The following is a 23,298-nucleotide window of genomic DNA, read 5'->3' as shown; positions in this document are numbered from 1 at the left end:
TATATAGACTGATAATATAGAAACAAGAATGATCTTCCTAACCTCAGTGTCCTCTGTATTTAAAAGCATCACGTCAGAAATAATTTAGTTATCACCACAAACTATGTCTTTTTTAATTGCTGTGGGGAAAAATATTTGAATAATCATCTTGCTGTTCGAGTGCAAGTTCAAAATAATGCCAGAAGGCATCAGTGACAAATTAGTTTGAAGTAATAAATTGTTATTAAAAGGACAATGCCCAAATTTCAGGAATCTAATTTAAACATTTTAAATAAATTTAATTTTAATTATTGGTTACTGATGTTGAATATTAAAAATTTTCTCAAAAATCCTAGAGTGTTTCCAAAATGAAATCAACTCTTGAAGATGCCATTTAGTCAAATTTACAAATGAGAATGTGATGAAACAAATATTGAAGAACCCCAATGCTAACCTCTCCCCAAAATAATGACATAGAAAGAATTTTCAGGGTTTAAATGTGAATACGATAAGCATGGTCCACTTAAACTCTCCAAAGCTAGGTTACTTTTATGTAACATTTCAGGAAGCATCTCTTTAACGTCTGTTATCATGAAAACAGGTCCTAGTAATGCAGGCAATCAGTTCAGAAGGCAATTGTTATACCCATAGAAAGTCCCAAACAAGAAAAATACAAGCAAATTGGGCATATGTTATGAACTGACCTGTGTTCCTACAAAATGTATATGTTGAATTCTAACCCCCAATTTTAGATAGGGCCTTTAAGGAGGTAATTAGGTTAAATGAGGTCATAAGGGTGGGACCCTAATGCAATGTGGTAGGTGTCCTTATAAGAAAAGGAAGAGACAACAGAGATATCTCTCTTTCCCTCTGTCTCTCTCCCACTACACACATACACACACACACACACATGCACACACACACACACACACACACAGAGAAAAGACTATGTGAGAACACAGAGACAAGGTGCCATCTGCAAGCCAAAGAGAGAGGCTTCACCAGAAACCAACCCTACAGGTACCTTGACCTTGGACTTCTGACCTCCAGAACTGCTAAAAAATTAATTTCTGTTGTTTAAACCACCTAATCTGTGGTGGGTTTTTGTTTTTTTGTTTTTTTATTTATTTATTTTATTATTATTATTTATTTTTATTTTATTTTTTGGTCTTCATTTCTGTGCAAGGGCTTTCTCTAGTTGCGGCAAGCGGGGGCCACTCTTCATTGCGGTGTGTGGGTCTCTCACTATCGCGGCCTCTTTTTGTTACGGAGCACAGGCTCCAGACGCGCAGACTCAGTAGTTGTGGCTCACGGGCCTAGTTGCTCTGTGGCATGTGGGATCTTCCCAGACCAGGGCTTGAACCCGTGTCCCCTGCATTGGCAGGCGGATTCTCAACCACTGCGCCACCAGGGAAGTCCCATCTGTGGTGTTTTGATATGGCAACCTGAGCAGACTAATGTAACCTGTCTGTTTGCCCTAATTCAAGTTCATTTCACATGTCATCAAAATTAATGATCATCTTACTGGGGAAAAAATATGAATTATCAGCACCTAAATGCATAAAAATTAGTAAGTATTGCTGAGGAATCTAGGGGGCAATGTGCATATAAATATTTATGTGAAATAAAAATTCTTTGTTAAGTTGTCGATGTAGTTTGTTTCCTTGGAGGGATGTGGGGACACAAAGGGTTACTCTCTGAGGTTTAATATTATGCTGTTCAGTGGGGAAAGCGTGGCTTTGGAGTAAGTTACAGATACATGAATTCAAATCCCAGCACTTATATTTATTAGTTGTGTGACCAGAGGCAACTTCTGTAATTTCTCTAGCATCAGTTTTTCCCATTTCTGCAAGGAGAGAATTCTACCTCTCTCTTCATTGCTGAAAGAAACGTGATATTGTATTCAAAGCGTCTGGCAGAGAATTATTACTATACTTTGGTTTCCTTTAGCATTTTGTAGGCTTCCAGGACACCAGAATTTGTAGGAGCTGCTTAGGAAGTAAACATTACTGTGGGGACTCTGACTTATCCATGTATCAAGGTGCTCACAGTGTTGCTTTGACGGTAGGGCCAGAAGAGGAATTAAACTGTGATCAGCATTTACTGAACAACAGGTCATTTCTGTGAAGAATATTACTGGACTTGAACACAACAGAACTGGGCTCAAGTCCAGAGTCTGCCACTTTCTAGGTAACTTAAGTTTTATTATCTCTGACCTCAAGTTCCTCATCTGTAAAATGGGAATAACTATCCTTTTAACCTCACAGACATTTGTGGGATTCTAAAGCAACAAGCAAAAGCATTTTACAATATGTCTGAAGAGAATTAGATTTTAACATAAAAGAATCATTGGATTCTCATGGGTAATTCGGGCTAAAGTGACTGAGGATTCTGGGTCATGTATTCATTCAACCAATAGTTACAGAAATGGTGCTGGGCCCTATGCTAGGCACAAAGTACACCTTTATGGACCAAAGGGATTTGGTTCCTGCCTTCAAAGAGCTCACCAACAAGCAGGGAGACAGGTATTAAACACAAAGAAAACTAATAAATGTATTATTTTAAACTGTGGTAAATCCTATAAATAAAAAGAATAGGCAGCTGTGAAAAAGAGTATCTCAGGGGTTGGAGGGGACTGATTTAGACTGAGGGTCAAGGGCAAGGGCAGGTGATGAGATGGGCAGGGTGGGTGGAAGTGAGGCAGGTGAGGCTGGGGTGGTCTGGGGAAGGGGAGGGGTAAGTTCTCCCAACATCCTCAGCTAAGACAATGGGCCACCGTGGCTGGACTTTAGAGAGCCAGGGGGGGTGTCGGGAGTTGAGGTGGAGAGAGGGCATATGAGAGATTGTTTAATTTAACCCACGTGCAATGGGAATCCATGGGGAGCTGTCACAGGGGAATGGCGGGACCCAGTCAAGGACTGCAAAGGTCACTCCAGCTGATCTGCACAGAGTACACAGGAGGGGAGCAGGTGGGTGAAGGTGGGTCAGCGAGGACAGCATCCCTGCCACCAGGTGTGTGGGGGGAGGAGGGCATCTCACTACTGGGAAGGGAGGGGGAGGAGGGTCTCTCATTACTGGGAAGGGGTGGGGGAAGGGCCTCTCGCTCCTGGGAGGGGAGGGGGGAGGAGAGCATCTCATTACTGGGAAGGGGTGGGGGAAGGGCCTCTCACTACTGGGAGGGGAGGGGGAAGGAAAACGTCCTGGGCATTGGAAGGGGAGGAGGGAAGACTGGACCCAGAGGGAGGGAAGGAGGCAGCTGGAGTCGGGATATATTTTGCAGGTAGAATGGCCAGGTAGTTTTGCTTACCTATTTTATTATAACAGCCAGGCTGCATTGTCACCTTCCTGCATGAAGAAGGAAATAGTATGATGAGGAGTGTGAAATAACGTGAATCCCTTTAAATAAAAACTTTTGCTAAGCTGATATATTTTTTTTAACACCTTTATTGGAGTATAACTGCTTTACAATGGTGTGTTAGTTTCTGCTGTATAACAAAGTGAGTCAGCTATACATGTACATATATCCCCATATCCCCTCCCTCTTGCTTCTCCCTCCCACCCTCCCTATCCCACCCCTCTAGGTGGTCACAAAGCCAGAAGCTGATCTCCCTGTGCTATGCAGCTGCTTCCCACTAGCTATCTACTTTACATTTGGTAGTGTATATATGTCCATGCCACTCTCTCACTTCATCCCAGCTTACCCTTCCCCCTCCCCGTGTCCTCAAGTCCATTCTCTATGTCTATGCCTTTATTCCTGTCCTGCCCCTAGGTTCATCAGAACCATATTTTTTTTAGATTCCATGTATATGCGTTATAAGCTGATAATTTTTGAAAATCATTAGCAAGTCGATTTGAAGTGTTTTGATAATTCTTTCTTTTTCTCACAGGAAGAGTAATGTAATTCTACCAATTTCACAGCAAGAAATGAAGGCAACCCATTTCTTAGGGATAGAAGAGAAAAATGGTTACTATTTTACTCAATAGTAAACAATTTCCCTAACCACTGTATTTCTCACATATTAATTGAATCTAATAACATTTTGTGATTACACTTCAACCTCAATATCATAAGTTGTTATTTGTCTCTGGAACTTTTCTAAAGTTTCCCTACTTTCTATGTGCCTTTCATAGAAATATTTATATTTTCTTCCTTTAAGTTACCATAATTATTTTAATTATATCTCTACTTCGATTTTATATTCTATTTTCTTTTTTCTTTTTCTTTCATTTGCCTTAATGAGAAGTGTGTTATTAGTTTATAAGAAATGGCAGGTTTTCACAACTTTAACTTCAACACGATAAAAATAGCACTTTGACCATTTTTCCAAGGACAGCAGTTATGAAAGAAACTTTACACTGTAGAAACATCAGTAAATCCAGATAGAGTTTTCCGATAAAATGCCAACCAACAGACTTTGGAATTACAATACTTTCAGGTTTCAATCACCACCACATTTCAACTTGTCATCTCTTCTTTATTATTAATACCCCTTAAAGTATCTCTCTTTCAGTTTTTATCTGCTCTCATAATACTCTGTTCTCAAGAGTTGACAGCAAGGGAGGATGCCCGTTCTCTCACAAGGACCATATAAGCCTTCTGTAATTCCTCACCTTCTTAAGTGATTTTTTCACAGCAAATGTTTCCATAAATTCCTTTCTTTTCAACTTGTGAAGTGATGGATTCATTTTGTAATACATCTTTCATTCACCCATGTGCATATAAAAATAAATTATAGTTTACACCATTACATCCAACCAGTAGTACTGCTATATTTTGCTAATGTTAAAGATCCTATTTATACCAAACCTATTTGAAATAGACTGATAGTGACAACACTGATAATGTTATGTATTTGCATTATGTCTCTTCTCTGGAACTTGAAATGTGGCTAACCTGATAAATAATTAAGAATCAACTCGTTCCAAGGAGATGAGTGATTTTCTACCATCCAGTAATCTGCTGAATCCTCCCAAGGTCCAGATGGTGGTGGTTCAGACTTGCCAAGAGCTTCAGCACTGACTTTGTTGGGACACCACGCCCTCCTGAAGTGCCCTCTCTCAGGAAAGGGAAGACAGACCTGGAATGTAGATAATCTTAGCTTCTCTCACATTTTCTGACTGGTCAGAGCCAACTGTAACTTAAGCCACCCAACTTAGGGTCAATTATGTCAAAATAGTTTATATTCTCTCTGGACCCCTACAATTCATGTACATTTGAGGAATGGGGGGGAAAATGGGCATTTTAAGTAGCTTTAGTTCTATAAATAATATAAAATTATTCAAATAATAAATTTAGTTTTGTTTACTCATATAGATATGTCTGTTTTCTATGCTGAATAACAAAATTATAAGGAGAAAAATCATAGTTATAAATTCCCTTTTTCTTCAAAGTTTATATAAAGCTCATATCAGTCCCTCATTTTGATTTTGATGAGCACATCAATATCACGGAAAAGGAAGAGTAGTTATTGGCTCTATTTCATAGGTGAGGGGGAAAAGATGGTGATTCCACCACGGTTCCAAAGCTCACGCTTGGCAACTTCTAGCCAGACTTTCTGATTCCCAGTCCTGGTCTCTTCTGCTGTAGCATGAGCCCCCAACTGCTCCTTACTCACTGTGGACCTGCCGTCCTTCCGCTCCAGGAGCTAGTGTAAGCTCTGTGGACAAAGGGATAAAGGATGCATTAAAGTAGTGCGCGTATTAAATGATCCTGGTACCTCTCTATTATTTGACTTCATATTGACCTGGCTGTATTTTTTAAAACCTATCAGTGTGTTTTCTTATTTTTGGTAATTGTGCATTTGCTTGCTGCAGACAATTCCCCCATTAAGAACAACTAGAAAGGCTGAGGAAAAACAAAAATAACTATCTGTATGTGTGTGTGTGCATGCATGTGTGTGTGTTCAAATCAAAGACGTCTTTTGTGATTTTTCTGTATAGTTTTTGTCAATTTTACCATGCTAACCCTTGGTTGTTTCTCTTCATTCAAAGTTTGTGTAGGAGTTATTGTATATTTTAATCTATAGCTTGATATCTCTCATCAGTTTTTTAAAGTTTTAGGTCTTAATTACTGAAATATTGCTTATCCTCATTTCTCCTCTTCTCCTGTGTTGGAGCTCTAATTCAATATATGTTAAATCTTTTCACTACGCCCCATATATCCCTTACACTCATTCCTGTATTTTCTAGGAGAAGACTTCTCAACAGAGACAGGTTAGGCCAGGAGATCTGAGAATGCAATATTCCAAGTGTTGAAAGAAAATAAATGTCACTTTAGATATATACCCATTAAAAATATCATTTGTAAATAAAGGCAAAATAAAGACATTTTCAGACAAATAAAATCTGGTAGAGTTTGTATTAAGATACCCCCTTTAAAAAATGATCCCAGAAGGAAGAATAAAGGCAACAGAAGTAGTGAAAAACAAGAAAAATCATAAATATGTGGGTAAATCTAAAAGAATATGGACTTTGTACAATAATAATAATATTCTATTGGCTTTGAAACAGCTAGGGAATGAAAATACAGGGCAACAAAATCACAAAATATGAAAGAAGATTTACCCACAGTGGGGGAAAGAACAGTCTTTTGAATAATTCATGATGGGTCAAATGGACATTCTCATGGAAAAAAATATGTTGGCTTCAACTTTACACCATAGACGAAAGTCAGTTCCAAGTAGATTCTAGTTATAAGTGATAAAAGAACAATAAAGCTTCTACAGAGTAATATGTGAGGATATTTTTTGACCTTGGGTATAGGCTAAACGTCCCTAAATAGAACACAATAAGTGTTAACTATGAAGGAAGATATTGCTACATTAGATTACGTTAAAATTATGAACTTTTGTTGAATACTAGAAGGTGAAAAGCCACAGTGGAAAACATGCTCTGAATATATATACCCAACGAAAATTTTGTGTCCAGAATTCCTTTAAAGTCTGACAATGTAGTAAGTGAAGAACAGATGCCCACAGCCAAAGACTTGATTACATGAGTTTATGTAAGTCTCCTTGGTACATGAACCAAATAATCATAAATCAACAATTATAAAAAGTAGGGACCACATGGAAGTTAGAATACTACTGACTGGAATGTAAGCAGTCATATTTTTATAAAGTTGTTCAGCAATGCAGCTTATTCTTACTATTTTGAACTGTCTTACTACTCATTGCTTTTTTTCTTATACATTGAATTATGCAGATCAAACATGACTTTTCCTGTCATTTTTATTCCCAGGCAAAAGTAGGGGGATTGAAATGTATTATTATTAGTTTTTCCATGTGTTCAATTTTTGTGTCTGTCATATATGTGTTTATAAAACCTCTGGGCTATCCATCTAACTTTACCAGGTTCTTAAAGAAACAGTAAATAGGAAAAGCAATAATCAGTAGAGAGATAAGCCACATCATATTCAGAGGGGAGTTTCCTAATGTTTTCATTCACAATCATTACAAAACTTTGTGAATAAACAAGATGGTATGTTTTTATGGTGAACATAGAAATCTGCAGGAGAAAATTCTCTCTAGAGTAAAACAAACCAGAATGGAAAGGAGACTTCATTCCCTTATAATTCATTGACATCTCTAAGCTCTAACCAACTCATTTTCCCATTCTCTGTGATAATTCTTTCAAATATTTCCCCTTCTCCTAAAAGTTCCATGTACTTCTCAGTAGAAGCTCTTGTTTCTAAACTCTCTGTGATATTAGCCATTGATCTATCTCAGATTTCTAGCATCAGTTCTACAAACTCACCTACATTTCCATTCAGTTTCTTTTTTCTTTTTTCCTTGCCCCTTGTTAACCAGGAACAAATAACCCTGTCTTGTTACCTTCAACCTCTCCCCCAGTGCTCAGGGGCTCATCCACACCACCTCTCACTTCCTAGGCACCCTGATCTATCAATTATCTTCTTTCTGTTGTATATTCAACCTCACCTTCTCTGTCTATTCATCAGCATTAAAAATTACTCAACAATCTTCTCTCCAAAAAATAAAGCCCTTGACACTATATAGCCCTCTCATTACTCATATGGATCTTTTTCCCCACCATAACCTTCCTTAAAATTCTACTGAAACCAAACAGACTGTGGAAACTTCTCAGGGGCAAACCCCAACCCCGTGTCCCCCTCCCCTTGTTTGTAGAAAAGCTTTAGCCTCCTAGGCCTTCCCCAAGTTCCAAAGAGCAAATTTAATCAGAGAAGTGAGAAAATGCAGAAACAAAGGAAAACAGTCAAGCAAAACAAAATAATTTAGCCATAAAACAAAGTCAAGGACCCTTAGTTCCTCCTCAAGGGCTATAGATGATATTCTGAGCCATATCCTTGAGCTGTTTTGTAGACACTGAAGTCCCCACTAGGTGGAAGAAGTTAACTGTATACTTACCATTTACATGTAGACATTTTTCAATACAGTACTACAAATCTGTCATTGGTTGAATGCATGAATGTGGAACCTCAGATATGGAGGGCCAATTGTGGAACTTGAGCATGCTCAGAGTTTGTTATCTGAGGTGGGTCCTGGAACCAATCCCTCTAGTTGTTCAAGGATCGAACTGTACAATTCTTTTGCCTCTTGGTTAAGTTTATCGCTAACTATTGTATTCTTTTTGATGCTGTGATATTGTGATTTATAAAAAGAAATATGTATTTGGTCTTCTTTTTTCTGTGCCATTTCTAGCCCAGAGCTTCTAAAACTCTTGAAATTTCCTAAGTGAAGAGAGCCTTGAAAGGTGTCTGTTGTTATGCTAATGAGGTGGCTTTAGGACCTCACCTAAGGATGGGGGCTAGCTGCCAGGGGAAGAAACCATGTGATTAGAGGGTTGGAGCTTTCAGCCCCACCCCCTGACCTCCAGGGAAGGGAGAGGGGCTGGAGGTTGAATCAGTTGCCGATGGCCAATGATCTAATCAATCATAACTAAGTAATGACGGCTCCATAAAAAACAAAAAGGACAGGGTTTGGAGAGCTTCTGGGTTGGTGAACACATGGAGACTGAGGGAAAGTAGCTCCCATGGTAGAGACAGGGAATTTCTGTGCCTTTTCCCCATACTTTGCCCTATGCATCTCTTCCAACTGGCTGCTTGTGAATTATACCCTTTTACAATAAACCAGTGATCTAGTAAATAAAATGTTTCTCTGAGTTCTGTGAGCCACTCTAGCAAATTAATCAAACCCAAGGAGATGGTCGTGGGAACCTCCAATCTATAGCCGGTTGGTCAGGAACACAGGTAACAACCTGGACTAAGTGACTGGTGCCTGAGTTGGGGGAAGGGCAGTCTTGTAGAACTGAGTCCTTAACCTGTGGGGTCTGATGCTATGTCCAAGTAAATAGTGTCGGAATTGAGTTGAATTGCAGGACACCCAGCTAGTGTCAAAGAATTAAACACACATTGGAGTTGTTGGGTACAGGAAATTTTAGATGTTATTATGAATGAAATTGTTTTCTTAATTTCTTTTATGGATTGTTTATGTTAGTGTATAGAAATGTAACTGATTTTCATGTGTTGATTTTGTATCCTGCAACTTTGCTGAATTTGTTTATTATTTCTAACAGTTTTTGTGCCATGTGTGTGTGCGTGTGTGTGTGTGTGTGTGTGTGTGTGTAATCTTTAGGGCACACTTTCTTTTAAACTGTTGGTTAATATAAGGCATGGGAAATTCACACTGTTGAATTTTAACATTGAATCTTTCATTTCAGTAAGCACAGAGATGCACCACCGAGGTTCCTCTTCAAGGAAGGACTTGCGAATGAAGACGCAGACGTAGAGAATGGACTTGAGGTTCGGAGAGGGGGAAGGGTAAGCTGGGATGAAGTGAGAGAGTGGCATGGACATATATACACTACCAAATGTAAAATAGATAGCTAGTGGGAAGCAGCCACATAGCACAGGGAGATCAGCTCGGTGCTTTGTGACCACTTAGAGGGGTGGGATAGGGAGGGTGGGAGGGAGACACAAAAGGGAGGGGATATGGGGATATATGTTTATGTATAGCTGATCCACTTTCTTATACAGCAGAAACGAACATACCATTGTAAAGCATTTATACTCCAATAAAGATGTTTAAAAAAATTTTTTTTAATTAAAAAAAAAAGGAAGGACTTGCCACCCAGAGGTGGGTAGTGTGTTGGCACACAGATAACTGTTACAGACCTCAGTCCAGAGGGTCTGCTTCTACTGCAAGGAGCTGCCTCGTCCACAGCCATGCCCTTCTCTGGGCTCCCACATCTAGAGACTGAGCAGGAGGCAGATAAACACCTGACCCATTCAGCCAGCAATTCCTCTCCTGAGCTCCTACCAGGGTGGGAGGCTTGTTCAGGTGGCATCACCCTACCACCTCCCCTCTGCCCAATCCTGCCTCTCCCCTTTTCTTTCACAGGTGGTCACGCAAATGAACATCTTGCATCCTAAAATCTTAGTGTCTGCTTCTGGGAGACTCAACCTGAGACATTATTATCGAAGATAATCATTATTTTAAAAGATGATTCCTGTTGTGTTATTTGTAACTTAAAATTTTGCAGATAATTTGACAAAAGTCCATTTAAACAATGGCAATAATTCAGAAGCCTAGAATCCGTTTTTTAGAAACCTTGTGCCAGAAACAATTCCAAAGTAGTAACTGTATTTTTGTTTTAATTCCTTCATCCTTGTTTTCAGATGAATGAATAAAGGTGACCTTAGGATCCCGTTTACTTTTCCTTCTGAGTTGACATCAGGCAGATGAAGTTGTTTAAATATCAGCTCCTTGTAGCTTTACTGAAAGGCTTAAGGTCTCTGAAGGGTTATGTTGTATGTTGAACTGCTATTTTAAATAAATCTATGATTAAGAGTCAAATCAAAAGTCATCCTTATTGAAAGTTTCCTCTTACATCTCTTCTGTGGTTTAAATTTTTTTTGTTTGTTTATTAACACTCTGCCTAGCTTTAATCCTTCAGCTTTTTATTTTGCAGATCTTTCTTTTCCATGAATAGTGATTGGGCCTGTGACACTAAGGAAAAAGGAGAGACACAGAATCCCTCATGTAGATGTTGTGTGTTCTGCCTCGACAACTCTCATAAAACATTCCTGGAGAAGAGGCAGTGAGCGTGAATGAAAAAGAAAAAGCAAAATCTCATTCATGTAGATTCCACGTTGTTTCCAGTCTGATCAAAATTCATCTATTCTGGTAGTGAAATGAATCCATGAGTCTTATGTGATTGTGTCACAATCTGCCATGATCAGTATATTTTGTTGATGACTTAACAAGATTAAACATATATAAAGCACTATATTCGTGTAGAGCAACTCATTTATTTCTCATGAAATCTGATAGTCTGGTTCCAACTTTAGAGGAAGCCTGGCAGTTATGCAATTATTGCTTCCAATGGCAATTGCCCAAATTTATAAAATTGGCCTCCATTTCATGCTTCAATTGTCAATGTTCACTGATCTTTGCAATATTACAATAACAGAGCAAAATAGAAAGTCACTTGGTCCAGCCATAAGACAATAAAGAAACCCACCAGGGTGCTAGTTCTTTCTAATTTGAGCATTGATACAAAATTTCTAGGGAAACTTTAATACCATCCTTCCTCTGTTTTTACTGAAAAGTGGAATAAAGAGAAAAATGTACTATTTTAACATTTTTGAAGTATTTTCCAATGTGAAGTCTTAGTGCCCAGTGATTGAATATCAAAAGAAAACAAGAAAAACACTTGCTTCTGTCTGTGTGTGTGCACATGCATGTGTGTGTGTATAGGTTACCTTCTCTGTTTTGTCTCTCAAAAGTGCCTATGGCCCAATTTTGTTGGTATCTTTCATGGTGTTTACTAAGGTTCCTGGCATTCAATTTTCCCTTGGAATATTTTGAAAATTCAGTAACGGTTAGGGTTTCCTTCAGCTGCAAATAACAAACTTAAAGAAGTTAATGATCTGAATCTCTTTCCTCTCAGATATGTGAAGACTAGAGGCATGCAGTCCTGAATGGGAAGAGTATCTACAAACTGTCCCCAGGGAACCAGGTTTCTACTTTCCTGCTCTGCCATGTGACTTTCATCCTCATGCTTACAAGATGGCTGCTGTACCTCTAGGCACCACATCTTACATTCCGGGCAGCAAAAATGAGAGTGAAAGGGCCAAACACTATGCCAGCTAAGTCTTTCCCTTTTTCTCAGAGAAAAGTCTCACCCAAGAAGATTCTGATTATATCTTACTAGACAGAACTGTCACATGGTCACTGCTAGCTGGAAGGAAGCCTAGGAAATTGAGATTCTTAGCTGAACTCCAAACAAAATCAGGGTTTCCTTAGAAATGGCAGAGTGGTGATAAATATTGGGTAGACCAATTTCAGAGTCTTCTACAATTCTTTCAATTAGTGGTTAGGATATAGTTACATATTCTTTTTTTGGCTTTTTTTTATTGAAGTATAATTGATTTACAGTGTTTCAGGTGTGCAACAAAGTGATTCAGTTAGATAGGTAGATAGATATTCTTTTCCATTATAGGCTATTACAAGATATTGAATATTGTAGGTCCTTGCTGTTTATCTATTTTAACAGATTCATTTTTATTTAATAATTGACACTGGATATGGGTCAAAGATACATAAAATTGTAATGTTTATGATGCCAAGAGGGGGGAGCAATCTGGAGGGAAGTCCTCAAACACTGTCTGACTAGTGTGTGGCAGTGCTCACGGGATTGTCAGATGAGCCCCTGGAGAACGGCTCTAGTACAGCTGCCGGTGCTGTAAGTGCGTGTTCCCTGGGTGTCCTGGTAGGAGAGTGGGTGGGAGAATGGCAGAGGGTGAACCAGGAGAGAAGGGGTTCCAGAGCTGCAGTGTGGAGGGGGAATGACTTACAGAAACCATGATGAAGGCTCACGCACAGAGCTTCAGATACCGCATCACTATTTCCCTTGATACTGTGTTCATCACAGGAAATCAGAACAGTGTCTAATTTCTCTACAGGATATTGATGACCCCAGGGAGGCCAGTGATGATTATTATAAACACAAAAATACCTCCACCATGTGCTGGTACTAAGATTCTTTATTGATCCTGCATCAGATCCCATCCAGTGTTGGGTTCTTTATGTTTCATTTGAATGAGTATGTAACTATTCAAAAAATGAATATGTAACTATATCCTCTCACCACTGCCTTTCATGGTAGCCTGAAATATGTCATTTCTCTCACCCCTGATCAGGATTTCCTCTGCTTAAACTTAGCATCTGTCAAGGCTGAAATTAACAGTAAAATTACAGGCTGTATTGTTTCCACTTCTAACTAGCTCTGTGCCAGACCACCCATTGTTAAGCACAACAATTTAACTAAATTGCTGTAAATTATCCTCATTTTATCCCCATTTAATTGACACTACTGAAACCCCATTCAGTGATTTGTTTTGTTTTTTCTTTCTTTCCTGTGTGTTTAGGGACTGAAGAAGTTTGTGTAACAGATTACATGATAACGAAATTGTTTTATGATCTTGTTCATAGGAGGTTGTGCATTACAGTTGGTCAGAGGTCTAGGCCTACAGATTCTGGATGTTTCTAAGCTGGGAGGTCACAGAATAGAAAGGGTCAGACATGGGGTGTCTTCTGCAACGTGTGTATCTGTGATTCATCTCCATAGTGTCACCGAGAACATTTATAGCTAAGATAACCATGGGGCCACTAAGAATTGTGACCACGGAAGTTAACTACTGGGTTTTCAGCAGTTATTGCAAAAGCAGATAGGATCCAAGAGATTGATAAATGGTAGAAAAGTGATGCATTTTCTTCACCTAAGAGGAAAAAAATCTCTAAAAGGAAAAGCTTCAGAAATCTAGACATGACTAGCTCAAATTCAATACCCATTAGAAATACTGGAATGAATCGTGAAAGAATCAATTTGTACACAACTCTACAACTACAAGGGACTAAGCCAAGAAATCCACAGGGCTTTGTGAAGAATATATTCAACAGCCCAAACCAATTTCCTCCTGAGCATTGTGACAAGCCTAAAAGATCAGGAGAAGCAACGGATAGGACCCGGTCTGCTGTGAAAGCCACTGTCTCCTCCTGCATGTGGTCCAATCTCAGACAGTGAGTCAGGGCGCTGGGATCTTAGAAGAGAAAGGCAGATTCACTGTAAAGTTACCCAGCAGAGCAAGCCAATAACAGGACATGTAAACCGGACAAAATTCCCATCAGTAATTTACCTAGAAAATCAAGATTAAGCAAAGTGAAATGAATTTAAGATAATAATTCTAGTAAAATCAAGAAAAATAGGAACATAAAATGAGCTAAGGTAATATAAGTCTGAGTCGTCTGGAGATGTACTCATTGATTTCCTACTTAATTCAACAATCATTTTATTGTTATTCATAATATTTACTGAATAATACTACGGAAATACACGAAGATGATTCACATGAGAAAGACACAAGCTATTTATACAGAGCTTGCCATAGCAAGGGAGTCATTCACCATCACTTGCGTTTTGGCAGAGACTCAAAAGCAGGCAGAGGAGTGGGAAATGTTTACAGGAAAAAAAAAAAGGGACGGCGCAGGTGTGCCCTGACTGGAGGCTGTTGGCCTGGGGGGGACGGAGATACGCTAAGTAGAAGCAGGGCATCCTGTATGATTGGTTAGGGGTGCACATTTTGCTTTCTCTCACTCATCCTAAATTGGAAGCAGGACAAAAGTTTGGGCAGCTGCTTATTTAGGGCAGATGGTTCCAGGAGTTATCGTTTGGTTTCCGGGATCAGTCACTAGAGACAGTGGTCTGACTTCCTACAAGAAGGCCTCCTGGGCTGATTGTGACAGATGGTGGGGTCAGAGTTCTATCTTTACATGTGGTCTGGCCCTTACCCAGTTATTAATATATATTGTCTCTCATTACTCCATGGCAGGCACAGGCATGTAACATTCATTACATTATTTAATCTAATTTAATCCCAATATGTTGCTGTGAAAATTTCTATTTTACAGAGTAAGAAACCGAGGCTTCACCAGTTCAGATAATGTGTCTGACCCACAGGGTAAGTGATGGAGTCAGTGATAAGATTCAGGTCATCTGACCCCAAAGCCTGAGCTCTGGAGGTTGGTGGTAATTGCACGATTTGGAAACTGAGAAGTAACTGAGACCAGCCTGTCTGTCTGGTTTTTGTTTCCCGTTCTATTGGAGATTTTACTCCAATCCTCTCTCATTGTGTCTTTCTCTTCAGAATATTAAATCAACTTCTACAGCAGAGGATTAACCAAAAGGTCTACAGCCAAGCAAATAACTTGAATGCATGAGTCTCCTGAATATAAGGCCATGGTAAGGAAGGGCCCATACCTGCCCAGAAAAAGAGTGTCTCATGCCCCCCTGAGGCTTCCTCATTCATTTTATCAACAGTGCACTGAACGAACAATACCTTCCAGGCAGGAGCTCACAACTCGAGTACTAAAATCTGCAGTAAAATCAAGTGGGAAAAGAGCTCAATTAAAAGTTTAATTTGAAGACCTTTTAATGCCCCTTCTGAATAAATAGATTTTAAACTGATATCCTTTAAATATTCAAAAGTAAAATAATTTGAATGAAATAGCATAATTGGGAAATTATACAGAACAGAAGTGGAATAAAAGTTGGCTGGTACGAATATTCTAATTAGATGCCTCTTTGAATTTTGTTGCTATCATAAGACTCTACGTTTTCAAAGGTTAAAGTGCTTGGTTCTCTTCTGCTGTGGTAGGTCTGCAGCCACACAGAATGAAAGTTAGGGACGCCAAGGAATTATGAACATATGCAAACTACTTAAACACTGGATTGCAGTTTGCAACCTGTTAACAGAAAAAAATTTTCAAATAACTTCCTTTGTTTAAATTGTAAAATATTCGAGGCTGAGTCAAAGACGACTAGGGATTATATTTACCAGAACTGGAGAATATTAGGGTGCAATGTAAATGGAGATCCACAATTTGGAAATGCAATAGTGGTTCCTAAGCTGCTCACACAGCAACCATCCTTGGGAATCATCAGGGATAAGAGAGTCAATTTCACTTCTGTTATCTGTGCCTTAGATTCATGTTTTTTCACATTATGGTAAAGACACGCATGTGCACCAATTGTCCCCAGTAAGTGGTTAGCGGAGAAATTTTGAAAAGGTAGGATTGCATTTAACTCAAGCTTCCAGCTTCCTTGGTCCAGGAAATGAGTAAGAGCGTCATTGCTGGGGAAAATTCTTGTCAGCCCGTAGAGAGAAAATCATAGGAAGAGAGACAAGAGGTCTGTACGGACCCCAGGTCCGCAGAAGGCTATGACGTGGCAAAGGTAAGAAATGAAGCCGTCAGCATCTGCACAGAGGTGGGGTCAACCAACTAGGGCTGTTTCAGAGAAGAGCTACACATTCTGAGTTAAGGGCCCCTGCTGCTTCGGTGGAGGGTTGGAGACGAGAAATAGAGATGAACCTAGGAGTGGATGATCACATGTCACACAGTCCAAGCCATTCCCAGTTTATAACCAATCATCCTGGAGTAATTACTATTAGTGCCAAAAGTGTCCTAGTTTAATGACTAGGGTCTCACTCTACCCTTCGTGTCTGACCAGCCTGAATTCATCTGTGGTCCCCAGTGTCCCAAGTCCAGACACCTGATTTCCTCCATTCTCAGCACAGCCTGTGAAGGTCTGACTTTTCAAATGACCCTTGTTCATGAGTGCACCGGAGAGATATAAAGGGAACACCAGGTGCACTCAAGAGACAATTCATCTACCTTTTTCGTTTGGGTATATTTACACCACTTCCATTATCTGATTCATAAACATTACAGATCTGGATGGAACTCCCTTTGAATTTCTGCTCCAGAGACCTGGGAAACCTGGTCCTCCCAGCGGTTTCTTCTTCTTTGTCTTACTTTCTGTTTATAACAAAACAAAAGCCCCAAAACTGGAGGTTCAATCTGAAACAGTACTAATATACAAAATGTAGGCACATCTCCGGAGGGGGAGAAAAACTTTCCTCTCTACCCCTTTCAAATCCATTACTTTATTTAGACTCTGACATAATTAACCTTGATATGCCTCAGCAGTTCCCCTTCTGGTTATGGCCAAATACCTCACACTGACCAACCCTCTTGAATATTTCTACATAAAACCTGAACAAAATACACAAAACAACACCTTAGAGGAACTGGAGGGTGACCCAAAGGAAGCAAATAGTATAGTGTGAAGTTCAAGTTTCTTTTTTCTTTCCTTTTTTTTTTTAAAGCTTTTTACCTGAGAGCAGGCTTTAGTCACCTGCCTATAAGGTGTCTAAAACTCACATAGAAACCTGCTGTATTACAGTCTTGAGGAATCAGAGGACAGAGTTCGGGGAAACTACAGCAGCTAGAAAGTGATGGGAGAAAATCCCTGAAAGGAGAGACTCAGATGGGGAGCTGCAGATTTGGGATATCAAGTCTACACAAAGCTCTTACTGGTCCCAAACCCCTCCTGTGCACACAGATCACAAGCAGCACAGGTAATGTTGTAAGAACTGAACAGAGATTTTGGCTGCTACCCACCAGGAGGAAGACAGTGTTTGGAGTTGGGGTCCAATCAAGTTAACTGCCTGTGAAAACAAAAAAATCAAGACCTGCCAGAGGAACATAACAGAAGAGTTTCTATGCCATATTATTCACAATGACCAAGACACAATCCAAAATTACCAGAGTTACAAAGAAACAGGAAAATGTGACCCCTATTCAAGGGAAAATGTGACCAATGGGGACTTCATGCCCTGCAGAGTTAGGAAGAAGAAGTAGCTAGAACCATGGGATTCTCTGACACAGAAAGCTGAACAGAACCCTCCACTCAGATATCCACATCACACTTCTAATTTTTAAAAGTCCACTATTGAAGGGTACTCAATTCAAGCCCTCATTGATTAATACATTACTCTTTACTATCAGCAGCAGAGGGCAAGGAAAGTGGGACCACACCTGGATGGAAAAAGGGAGAGAAGATTTTATGTTTCCTTAGTTATGTAAGCTTGCTTTGAACTTGCCTGTGCCTGGTGACATGTGGCATTTAAAAGAGCTGCTGGAGGAGAACTCCTGAAGTATGATGATTGTGCTGCTCATTTACTTAACTTCTCTGAGGAAGACTTTGGAGGTGATCTAATTCAACCTCATCATCTAAAAATTAGTCTTAGAAAAGGTCAAGGTGGAACATGGCCATACAGCTAGTTAGTTTCAGTGATAGGACTAGAAGAGCACACTTGGATCCCTAGCACTTTGTGCCTCAGCAACTTTCCATTATTATTTCATTCATTTCATTGCATTTTTTATTGCATGCCTTCAATGTAACAACTATTCTGAGATCTGGGTGTTAAAATGAACAAGGAAGATGAGTTCCCTGCATTAAATCTACTCTTGACATTCTTCCTCCAAAGCTGCCCTTTCCTGGTTTAGACTGTTAGACCCTTAACTCTTAAGATTCTTTCAGTACAATTTTCACTTCTCATGAAAGCTTTCTATTTGTTAATTTCCCTTACATGGTATTACCTCCCCCAGATTAATCCATAAGAATCTAAATAAAGCTAGACATCTCATTAGGCAAAAGAGCTGCCACTTGGTCTTTTCCTATGACTTAGTGGCTAGGTATCATTCCCTTCCTTTTATGATGCTTCAGCAATTGCTGGTCTGTTTCACTGAAGGCAATTTGAATAAATATTATCAGATACAGCAGTTTAAAAGTTCTTTATGTCAAAGTCATAAAAATATGCAACATTTCTTACCTACTATCTTCTTGTTGCTTTGGGGGCAGCATAAGAAACTAAGTTGTTGTACAGAATGTAATCTCTTTTTAAAATTCCTTTTAATGTTAAAATCCATTGTGGTTTAATGGAAATTTGCTTTCCAAAATTAAAAACATATGATTGTAAATGCTTTCATGATAATTTCTCTTCTCTGTTGGAAACTGACCATTTACTGTAAAGGACATATGTCATTTTTGCAGTCCACCATCCATCACCACTTCTTTTAGTAACAGCTTTTTCAGGAACTCTCCCTTTATTGGATGCATGTGGACCAAACCAGATCCATCACCCCACTTACCCGGTAATGATACCCTGAGGACACTCAGAGGGACACTCAGGACCAGAGCATCCCAGAGAGGTCTCTGGAGATGCTGAACCTGCTGATTCACTTTCCTCTTTCATCTTATTATTTAAATCATAGCCTTATAAAAACTTCCTGTATCCTTGATTTAACCAGAGTTTACTTCTATTTCTTAAAACTGAAAAATTCTTAGTCATCCATAAACTCCTGTTTCTTCACTTAAATATTATCACTTAAAGCCAATGTTAATATCACCTATAAATGTGTAAATCTGAATTAAACTGAGTGCATAAATTTGATATAGGTTATTTTCTTACCTTTGCAACTTAGTGAGTATAAAGGGAGAAAGTCTTCTTTGCAATTCTACTGTATAAAAATGATCGCTTCTCTCTTGGCAAAACACAACACAAATGTTGAATATTTTATAAATCGCCTCACTAATTCTCTAGTTAAAATAAAACTTAGGAAGAGTTAAGCAGCAAACTTTAAAACAGTGAAATTGCTGAAAATATCTCTGCAGTCACTACAATTACTACTGCTGCCGAAGCTACTGCTAACTAGATAAGACAATTCATTGGTCATCTACTATGTGCTTAGTATTACTGTAAATACTCCCACAGTACAAAATCGTAGGCTTAGCTCATAAGCTCAAGGAACTTTCACTGACTAAAGGGGAAAAATAGCATAAAAGCAGGGGCATATTAATCTGGGTTTTCAAGTTGAAAGGGACATTTTGATAAGTAAAAATTAAATTGTTTTTTCAATGTTGAATACAATAGGAGAGATGGAGAAGAAAGTATTGGGTTGGACAAAATTTCGTTGAAGTTTTCCGTTACATCTTGCAGAAAAACCCGAACGAACTTTTTGGCCAAACCAATATTTGGAAAAGCAGTGTCTATGAATGAAGAAATTGAGGTTAGACGACTCCCACCGCATAATATCAGGATGTATAATTTGCACAAACATATGCATACAGACTGACTAGTTCCCTGTGGCTTAAATAAGAGACTATTAGTTTCATTGGCATAAAAACATTTAAATAACAAAGGATTAGTTGTGTCATTTCAGATCACACAGCTAGGTAAAAATAGAAAAAAAAAAAGATCACCTAGGCTTCCTGGTTGAAAGCTGTACTCTTTCAGGTTATGCCATGCTTCTCAAACTTGAAAACTGTTTGATCTTTTTTTAACAAAAAAAAAATTTCCAAAACCAACAAAAAGAATCCTTATTAATGTATTCATATTAATTTATGGTACAATATGCTACAACAAAGCTGTACAGTGATTTGCGTTCTTGTGCCTCCATTTTCATAGAGGAGATGACATTGTCTCCTTCCTTCCAAAATGTGAAACTGGATGGCCACCATTCAAGGCTCTACTTTCTTCACCATCCAATTTAGCTGGAGAAGAGTCTTGCTGAAACTCCGTTGCTGACTCTTCAAGTCTTTTCATTTCTGCATGTATTCATAAAATAAAAAGATCAAGACATCTCTTTCCCAACTTAATGAACCATAGAAAAACATTCTCCAAGTTCTCTCCAAAAAGCCAGACATCCCACAGGCTAATCGTCATTTCTGATAAGATCAAACTTCTGGTCAAAGGCCCTGCCCTTCACTCCATATACATAGAAAGATGGAGATATTGATACATGTCTACATATAGAGAGGGTCAAGATTTAAAATACCCAGTAGAAACAGGAATTGAACACAATCCAGTCGTGGCGGGATAACAGAGCCCACTTCCCTATATAGGGTGCGGACCTCACTCTGTGTTCTTTTTTTGAGTAGAAGCTGAAAATGGTCTCCTCCATACTTGGGGTTTCCGCTAGAAACAAGCTGCTCATCTATCCTGGAAAAGGCAAAGACCCCTGCATGACAGGAACTGGGTAACCCCAAGTGTTGGCTCGAAATTAGAGCTGAGAGAGCCTGTCTCTGGGGGGCAGAACAAGAATTTTAACACATGACTCACCCTTGCCCTGTCTTTCATTTTCACTGGAGAACTATGCAAGTAAACTTACATTATGCCTGATTTTCTCTGAGTTTTTTCCTTTAGAACCTCTGTGAATGTGTTTTTGCTATTCAATACTATATCAATAAAGTGTAAATAGTTCCCATACTTGGAGTTTTCAACATAATTTTCCATCAACTTTTGCTCTATTTTTTAGAGTTGCAGAAGTGGGAAAAGTGTTTTCTCCTATACACATTCACACATTCCCCCAAGCCTAAGGCTTGATTAGCCTTCACTTCTGTACGTTTTCTGTCGAAGCCCAGCTGTGGTACATTCACTGCAGCGGCCTCCACATCCACACAAAGTCTTTCCTTCAGAAGTGAGTAAATATGTGTCCTCCAGACACAATCCTCAGTCATTTCAGGGTTGACCAGATATTAGAAGTTATGTTTAAAAGTTAACTCTAGTCTGCTCCTTCTTATTTAATTTATTTGAAAGTAATTTATTTGTTCTATATACATTCTACAATTGTATGAATTGTATGAAAACATATTTATATTAGTGTCCTATTGCTGTCATAACAAATTCTACAGCCTTAGTGGCTTAAAACAGTGCCCACTTATTATCTTAAAGTTGTGGAGATCAGAAGTCCAAATTGGGTCTCACTGTACTAAAATCGAGGTGTCAACAGAACTGCCTTCCTTCTAGGAAAGAAACTGTTACGTGCCTTTTCCAGCTTCCAGAGGCTGCCCATTCCTTGGTTCATGGCCCCTTCTTTCATCTTTAAAACCAGCAGAGTAGCATCTTCAAATCTCTCCGACCCTGACATCTTCTGTCCTCCTCTTCCACATTTAAGGACCTTGTGATTGGACCCATCCAAATCATCCAGGATAATCTCCTTATTTTAAGGGCATCTACTTAACCACTTTAATTCTATCTGCAACTTTAATTCCCCTTTGTCATGTAACATACATATTCCTGGGTTCCAGGGACTACGATGTGGACCCTTTGGGACAGGGGGACGTTGCTTTGCCCAACACAAACTTACTGGCTGTCCTTTGGTCCATCTTATTTCTGTGCACAAATTAATGTTATTGGAGTCACTGCACAATTTTGTCTTTATGCTCTTTTGCTGCAACCAAGGTTACCAAATAAATGTTTCTATTTGATGCAGTTATCACAAGTTGCTATGACCATTGTTATTTGTAAACTGCTTTTAATGACTACTTATTTTTATTGTTTCCATTAGACTTAGATTTCTCTCTAATCCCCTAGCTTCGCGTAGCATGTAGATTTGAGGTCCTCACTTGCACTCTCACCGTATCCATTTTCATAGACAAAAACATGAGACACAGACTCTTTCAGAATTCAGTGCTGTGCTGAAATTATGGTTCTTATGGGTTCTGCTGAAGACAATTTAATTTGACTGTATCTTAATTTACTAGAAACAGTGATACAAAATAAGATCTGGTTGAACACCTGGGGTGTCGAATCAGGGTGATGAAGATGGAGTGAGAGTCAAAATGTCCTTGGTGTTAGCCAAGCCTGGACATTTAATTTCCCAAAATGTGTGATGATGAGTTTTCTCTAACACATAACGGTGTCCTTCCTATTGTGAGTAATTGTGTTACTTTCGTGTGAGAGGAACATGCTTACTTCCTGAGCAATCCCATCCGTGTTACCTACTTCATTGTTATCTAGTTCTTACCTCCATGACACCTGAGTTCACAGGTTTTCCAGCCCCTCAATTTTCACATCTGCTTTCTGCTACTCATTCTCTTTTCCTTCAGTTAAACAAAAATCACTAGATTTAGAGTATCATGATGATACCCTACCTTATCTACAAAAGGCTGGACACTGCCCACTACCTGTGCCATCACGGTGAATTCCACCCCGTGTGTCTGCAGTGTGCTGAGTTAGAGTGGTCGTCACAAAACATCAGCCTACATTTTGTTCACATTCAAGTGATGTGGGGATAGGCATTCCTAGGATATGATTTCAACACATGGAATGGTTCATTATTAAAAGTAGAAAGGATGAACATTCTCCCGTTTGTTCATTCATTCATTTACTTTTTTTAATATATATTTTGATTCTCATTATATCTTGTGGACCATTTTTAAAATCTTTATTGAATTTGTTACAATATTGCTTCTGTTTTATGTTTTGGTTTTTTTGGCTGCGAAGCATGTGAGATCTTAGCTCCTCAACCAGGGATCGAAACCGCACCCCCTGCATTGGAAGGCAAAGTCTTAACCACTGGACCGCCAGGGAAGTCCCTGTTCATTCACTTGCTTGTTTTGAGTCCTAAACACTGGACCGCCAGGAAATTCCCT

This window comes from Balaenoptera ricei, chromosome 3, assembly GCF_028023285.1.
Source record: "Balaenoptera ricei isolate mBalRic1 chromosome 3, mBalRic1.hap2, whole genome shotgun sequence".
NCBI lineage: Eukaryota > Metazoa > Chordata > Mammalia > Artiodactyla > Balaenopteridae > Balaenoptera > Balaenoptera ricei.
Note: the sequence above shows the minus strand (reverse complement) of the source record.